Raw genomic sequence first — 7736 nt, 5'->3', positions numbered from 1 at the left:
GAAAGAGTGGGGAAAACGAAATGGATTCATCATGTATAGACAACTGTGCAGAGTAAAAGCTATTGAAATAGCAAATCTACTAACCACCTAATGAAAGGGCATTTGTTGATGGCCTACTACATGTCCTGCCCATATGTTCATTAGTTCCAACCATAAAACAGCCATTTACTGGTAAGCAGTATCACCCCTACTTTACTGATAGATTTGCCCAAGGCTGGTGAATGACAAAGCCAGGATTCAGACCCAGGCCTGCAAGCCTGGGGAATTCCTAATATGCTGTGCACATGTATTGAGTTCTACTGTTTTTCTGCATTAAAATAGGGGAACAGATTTAAGGAGTTGAAACTTGAACAGGAACTCGTGATTTTATAACAATAAAAGGGTCAACATTGTATATTATGGTTGCATGGTCAGAAACCCAACAAACTGGCCTAAAAAAAAAAAGAATTTATTGGCTCAAGTAGCAGAAATGGCCAGTGGTTAATCCACTGGTTCAAGCAAAGGCATCAGGACTCCCATCTTCATCCCATGGGTCTGCCTACCTCTGCCTAGTTTCCCTCGGGCAGGCTCATTCCATGTGGCAGCAACATGCCAAATGGCGTGTTGGCTTCTTAGGGCTTGTTATTCCAGAGAACAAGCTAATCTCTCTTAGGGAAGCTCCTGGAGGACTCTGGCCTCAAATACAGGTCCATCTGCAAGCCATTCAGTACTCTGGAGTACTCGACTGGCCAGACCTGAGTCTCAGGCCCAGCTGAAGGGGTCAGGATCCAGGGTCAGCCCCACTGGAACCTTATACTTTGAGCTGGAGCAGCATGGCTCATCAAACAACTTGTTAGTAAGGGGCAGAGCAAGAATTCAGACACACCTGGGTGTTTGACAGGAAAGCCTGCATGCTTTGTGCCGCAGCACAAGGGGGAGGGGGGGCGGGCGCGGGGGACACAGGGCAGACACGGAGCCTTTGGTGAGACTGAAAGATGAACTCTTGGAAGCTGTGTCCCTGTGGGAGCTCACCTTCAACCGCCCAGCCGTGCTCTGAGGGCAGGATGGCCCTGGGCTGGCCACCAGAGTCCCCACAGCTACCTGCTGAGCGACAAATCCTTCACATGCATCAGGGACAGGGTCCTCTCTCAGTGGGAAGAAAAACTACCATGGAGCTGCTGCCACAACCTTCCTGTGACCATAGGCAAGAATTGCCCACTGGTGCGGTGGGTGTAACAGGAACCACAGGAGAAAGTCAAATCAAGAAAGAGGGCATGTGGGGCATGGAATAGATGGATGAATAAAACTTCCTAGGAAATAATTTGAAAAACAAAATTCCTTAAATATGTTTTTATTGATCTCAGAGATAGGAAGGGAGGGGGAGAGAGAGAGAGAAATATCAATGATGAGAGACAGTCATCAATCAGCTGCCTCCTACTGGGGATCGAGCCCGCAACCCGGGCCGGGAATCAAACCATGACCACCTGGTTCATAGGTCGATGCTCAACCACTGAGCAACACTGGCTGGGTTAATTTTAAAAATTCAGAGAAAAATTAGAATCCCACACTTAGAGACTTGAAGTGGGGATGTGGCACAGGAGAGACAGGAAGCTCTACAATAGGCAGTGGGGACAGCCCACTAGCAGAAAGACCTGGGACAGAGGGAGCGCCAAAGAAACCAATGTGGCTCTGCAGAGAATGCCTGACAGGCTCGAGAATTAAAAGGCAGGGATGGAGATGAACCGTGAAGTCCCTGATACACTGAGACTTGGGAAGGATGTAGAAAGTGAAAATGTCGGTTATATTCAGACTAAGGAATAAACAGGAAAGGACCCCTCAGATGAGGTGTCAGGCTGGCCTTTGTTGGAAACAGATTTCTTCATCGTCCCCTGAGGAAAAGCATTTCTGAACTGGAATGAGTAAAGCAATACAAGGTTTAGAGAAAATTGAAACCCCAAATAAAAGAGATGGGAAGAAAAAAACCTAGGCACCTAGCCATTTAAAATGAGATGCAAATCCCAAGATGCCGAAATACCTTTGCAGGTAACATCTGAGAACCCTTGCCTGTGTAGCTGATGAAAGGAAAGGGAGCAGAGTGCAGGATGGCTGCAGATGTCCTGATATTCAGAAGACAGGAAAAAATAGATTCTGGAAACTCTAGGTGGGCACATTTGAGGTAAATCCCCCCAAATTTATTCTAGAATACAATATTAAACAGAGTTTGAGAACACCTAGAAAAATAATCGGTACCTTCACTAAGAACAGACACAGTAAATAATACCAACCACAATCAATTATTATTTATTTGGAAGGCCACTAGGAAAAGTCCTCGACCATAGTGTAACTTGTTTCCAGTTGCACATTGAATGCCTCCGATTGAGGAGACAACTGGGAAAACTGATCTCAGAGATCGAACCATCAGCTGGATTCATACCTCTCCCCCAGCTGGTTGTCCAGGTGATGCAAATCTGGTGACAAGTCTTAAGTTCCATGCTTCAGGGCTCTGCAGGCTCTGCACTTGGTCAGCTCAGTACTGACCAGTGCCTGCCACACTCACCATGTCTGCAGATGGCACCACTTGCTGAGAGCAAACGCTAATATTTGTCTGAATCAAGATTCTAAAGCGTCTTGAAACAGTGGCTGAAACCAACAGGGTGAATTTAAAAGAAGTGAAAAAGCAGATACCATTGTGTTACAATTGCCTACAGTATCCAGTACAGCAACATGCTGTACAGGTTTGTAGCCTAGCAATAGCCATTCATACCATCTAGGTTTGTGTAACATTTTATGATGTTTGTACAATGACAAAATCTCTTAAGGACACATTTCTCAGAATGTATTCCTGTTGTTAAGTAACCGAAGACAGTATAAACAAACCTTGTTGCCGAAACCGGTTTGGCTCAGTGGATAGAGCGTTGGCCTGCGGACTGAAGGGTCCCAGGTTCGATTCCGGTCAAGGGCATGTACTTGGGTTGCGGGCACATCCCCAGTGGGAGATGTGCAGGAGGCAGCTGATCGGTGTTCCTCTCTCATCGATGTTTCTAACTCTCTCTCTCTCTCCTTTCCTCTCTGTAAAAAAATCAATAAAATATGTTAAAAAATAAAACAAAAAAAAAAAAACTAACTTTAAAAAAAAAAAAAAAAAAACCTTGTTACTTCTTTACTAATTTACTACCTAAGCTCAAATTCTCAGATTCTTCACTAATTAAGCACCCAAACCTAGTTTCTTTTGTCTTGTCAATTTCTCACAAATTTATTGTTTCTTTGAAAAGAATAAAAATGGCCTCCTTTGGTCATTTCTTGAGCTTCCCTTTGTCCCCCCAAAATGTATGAAGACCTGCATTTAGGTTTTTCTTTTTAACCAGCTGCGTAAGCATAGGAGGAAGGAAGTTTGGCTTGACAGTGATGCATACGGGAAAAGGCTGAGGGCTTTCAACCGGCCGCAGGTTGAATAGAAGCCAATAGGAATGGAGCAGCTGCTTAAAAAGATGTGGTTCTCCCACCCATTTTTATTTTAGGTACAAAAGGGTGAAACAGCGAAAAGTGTGTCTCTCCCCCATAACCATTTCTTTTCCCAGGAGGCACCTGCTGTTAACAGTTTCTGGTAGATCCTCTGAGATGTATTCTATGCACATAAGGGCAAATGCATGCTTTCTTTTTCTTTTTTTACACGAAGGGTAGCATGCTGTACATCTTGTTTTTCACTGATCAGTAAATCTTAGAGCTTATTTCATATCATTATTCAAAATGACTCCTCATTCTTTTGTAAAGGATGCACAGTATTCTGTAGATATGTGCCAGAATTTATTTAATGGGCCCTCGATTGCTGGACCTATAGATCATTTCCAGTGGTCTGCTATTATAAACAATGCTTCAGTGAATGAGTAACTTATTTCAAATGTGTTGGCGTGTATCTGAAGAAGAGCTGTCTGAGAAGTGGAATTACTGAGTAAAAGGGTATACACATTTAAATTTGGTAGATATGGTCCAGTTGTGACCACTAACAATGTGTGAGGGTCAGTTTTTCCACCTCCTTACCAACAGATTGTGTTATACATTTTATTGCTCTTTGACAACCTGAGGGGTAAAAAAATAATGGCATCTTAATGTAACTTTCTTATTCTAATACCTTTTTATTGTTTATATCCTTTACCCATTTTTCTACTGGATTGTCTTTCTTAGAGCTCTTTGTATATTAAAGAAATTTTGTGATATGAGTTACAAATGTTTTCCAGTTTGTAGTTTGTCTTTTTATTTTATTTCTGCCATGTTTTCCTTTTTTCTTTTTTAAGAGATTTTTAGAGAGGCAAAGAGAGAAACATCAATGTGAGAGCAAACCATCAATTGGCTGCCTCCTGCACACTCCCTACAGGGATCCAGCCCACAGCTTGGGTATGTGCCCTGACCAGGAATTGAACCAGAAACCTTTCAGTGCATGGACTGACACCCAACCAACTGAACCACACTGTCAGGGCGCTGTTTTCCTTTTAAGCTGTATAATAAAATACATATCCATCATTTTTGTGACTTCTGGAATATATGCTATAGTTCCAAGTTCTTCCTCAGGAAGTTTTTACAAATCATCAGTTGATTTTTCTCAGTACGAGTCTGGAGGCCACTGGGCTCAGCTATGTGATTCCTCTTCATGGTCCCTTGTACAGTTGCAATCAGACAGTGGCTGTGCCCCGAGCCATCTTGAAGGCTTCCTCACCCGTATTATGAGCAATTGGTGCTGGAACCTCAGCTGGGATCAGGGACAGTTCTTGGGGTATAACTTGTGCAGCTGCACCAGGCCCCACACTTAGGTTTAATGCCCTGTTGTCATCACCACTTAAATTCTTAATTTTTGAATAAGAGGCCTGCATTTTCGTTCTACACTGGATCTTGCCAGTTAAATAGCTGGTCCTGACTGGGGCTGTTGGCCACAACCTCTATACTTCCCAGGTGGCCTGGGCTTTCTCAAGTATGGTGGCTGGGTTCCAAGTGGGAGAGTTTCCAGAAAGAGACACAGTATCACCTTTTATGACTGAACCGAAATTCTCCTAAGGTCACAGTGTAAGAAGTGGGAAGAGATGCTGCCCTTGCTGTCTTTGGAAAATGCAGTTTGCCACATCTGGTCATGAGCAGGTCACTTCCCATCCCTGGCCTCAACCTCCCCATCTGCAGAAAGGGGGACGAGGGGCGGTGTTCAGTTCCCCTCTGGGAAAAGGCCAAGGGAGAGTTGGGACCTTGATCCTGGAAGCCACTCCCAGCTTTCCCCTCCCAGTACTCAGGGGAATTGGAACCCAGCCCATCAGGCTGGGAGCTCTGACCATTTTCTCCCCTGGAGGTCTGAAATCTCCAAGGAAGGCAGAGACTCCGCGCCCTGACATCTGCTTCTCCTGCCAGCATCTTTGCTTGGCTGACTCCTCCTCTGCTCTCATTTCTCCCTGGGGCATGTTGTTGTCTCTCTCATTAACTTCCCTTCACCTCCCAGCATGGTCCCTAGGCTCTGAGGTCTGTTAATTCCCCTGTAATCCCCTGGCAAACCAGGAAGCTAATTAAATTGTGAGGTTGTGCCCTTGCTGGTTTGGCACAATGGATAGAGCATCAGCCTGTGGACTGAAGGGTCCCAGGTTGGATTCTGGTCAAGGGCACATGTGGGCTTGGTCCCCAGTAGGGGGTGTGCAGGAGGCAGCCAATCAATGATTCTCTCTCATCATTGATGTTTCTATCTCTCTATCCTCCCTTCCTCTCCGAAATCAATAAAAATATATTTTAAAAATTTAGTGAAAAAGCAACCATGTAGATTGCTTGGTGTAAAAAAAATAATAATTGTGAGTTTATGCTGCACCCTGTCAATCTGCATCTCTCTTCTCAGCCTCTCTCCCATCTGTCTCTTCCCTTTGCCTATCTTACGAGCCCTGCGCAGTTCAGAGCCATCCGAACACAGTATTTTCTCCCACGTCTCCCTCCTCTCCACTCTTCTTCCTGTCAGTCCTTCACTCTGCAGCCAGAGTGGTCTTACAGCACAGCGCTGAGCACTCTCCCCTCTGCTGCAGGATAAACTGAGCTCCTTAGCTCAGCATTTAAGCCTAATATGCAAATCAACCGAACAGAACAACCAGTTGCTATGACACACACTGACCACCAGGGGGCAGATGCTCAATGCAGGAGCTGCCCCCAGCCCGCAGGCCCCAGGCCAGCCAAGGTGGGTGCCAGCAAGGGGCCTCCCAATCGCCCCTCTGGTCACCCCGCAGAGGGAGGCAACCAGCGGCGGCAATTGAGGGGAAGGCATTAGGGCTGGCCAGCAAGTGGTGCCAGGCCGGCGAAGGCAGGTGCCAGTGGGGGCCCCCCAATCACTGGCCAGGCCTAGGGACCCTACCCATGCACAAATTTCGTGCATCGGGCCTCTAGTATATATATATAAATGTAGAGAGAATATGCAGAACAACAAATGGAAAGGCACCTTCAAGATGGCAGCCCTGCCCTCAGAAGGGTTGAGGCTGTCAGAGGTCAGTTTCCTGCCTCCCCCAGTCCATCTGCTACATTTCTGTGAGGTTCATCCCACCCTCCCCTTGCCTCGTGCCCTCTCCATAGGCCTTGCAAGCTGGTAAAGGAGACAGTCATGATCTGACAGGGCTAGACAGGTGTTTCACCCTATGCCCCCAAATACCCTCATTCATGCCCAGCCTCCGCTCATTCCTTTCCTTTAAGGTACATAGTCATTCATCATTCGCCTAACATCCTGGAGACGTCATGAGGACTAACATGTATTAAATTAACTGGGACCACTAAGTTTTGGGGGGTAGCATACGAAAAGCTCCAGAGGGCTTCACGGGCCACCAAGCTTCTGAGGGAACATACAGAGGGCCAGGACCCGAGCCCAGGCCCCCCACCTAGTCGGCCGGGTCAGGAACGGCACCAGCAGCTGGCACCTCAGAGCAGAGCTCTTGAAAAGCCTTCCACTCGGTGTACCGAGTGCCAGGCAGCCATCGCCTCCACAGCGGTCACCGTCACGGTCTCGAGAGAACAGCAGCTCTGATTATGAGAGTCCAGCTCCCTGAGCTCCGGGGATGGGGTCAAAGCCCAGAGTGGGAAGGGCCTCTGATGGGTGCTGACCTCGAAGACAGCTGTTCCCAGCCGGGCCGCCTGCCCCCCGCCCCCCCCCACCCCCATCCTGCTACCCTGGCCCCGCTAGGCAGGCTGTCAGGGTCCCTCTGCACACAGGTCCTTCAAATCCTTTGCTTGTCCCTCTCAACCCTCTCCCTTCTCTCGGGCACCGACAAAGCAGTCTTTCCAGCCAAAATTCAATTCTGCCCCAAGGAGTCCGCCCCTTCCTCACCCCTCCCCAGGGGCCGAGACTGAACCTGTGATGTCTGGGTGCTGTGTCTTCCTCCTCCTGCCCTAACCAACCCGGGGCATTTGTTTTCGATTTGAAGGCAAGGAAGAAAAATTAGGTCAATTTAAGCCCTTCCTATACTGGCGACATTGACCCCCTCCCGCAGTGCCACAGCCTGGACATCGGCCCAGCCAAAATCTCACCTTCCACTGTCCTTGCAGCCCAGAGGCCAGTCCGGTCTCTGTCCTGCTCCAGTCCCCTCTCCCCCCACCAGGGAGGAGGATGGTCTATATACTATAGGCTCTATAGAGTGCCCTGGGCCACCCCCACGCCCCCAGTTTGGCCTCTGCCGCAGGCCTCAGTTTCCCCTTCTGCTCACTTGGATTAATGCTGCCTGCACGCTAGAGCCAGAGGGATGAAGCCAGCTCCTGGGAGG

Source organism: Myotis davidii, unplaced genomic scaffold, assembly GCF_000327345.1.
Source record: "Myotis davidii unplaced genomic scaffold, ASM32734v1 scaffold265, whole genome shotgun sequence".
NCBI lineage: Eukaryota > Metazoa > Chordata > Mammalia > Chiroptera > Vespertilionidae > Myotis > Myotis davidii.
This window is presented reverse-complemented; position numbering follows the sequence as displayed.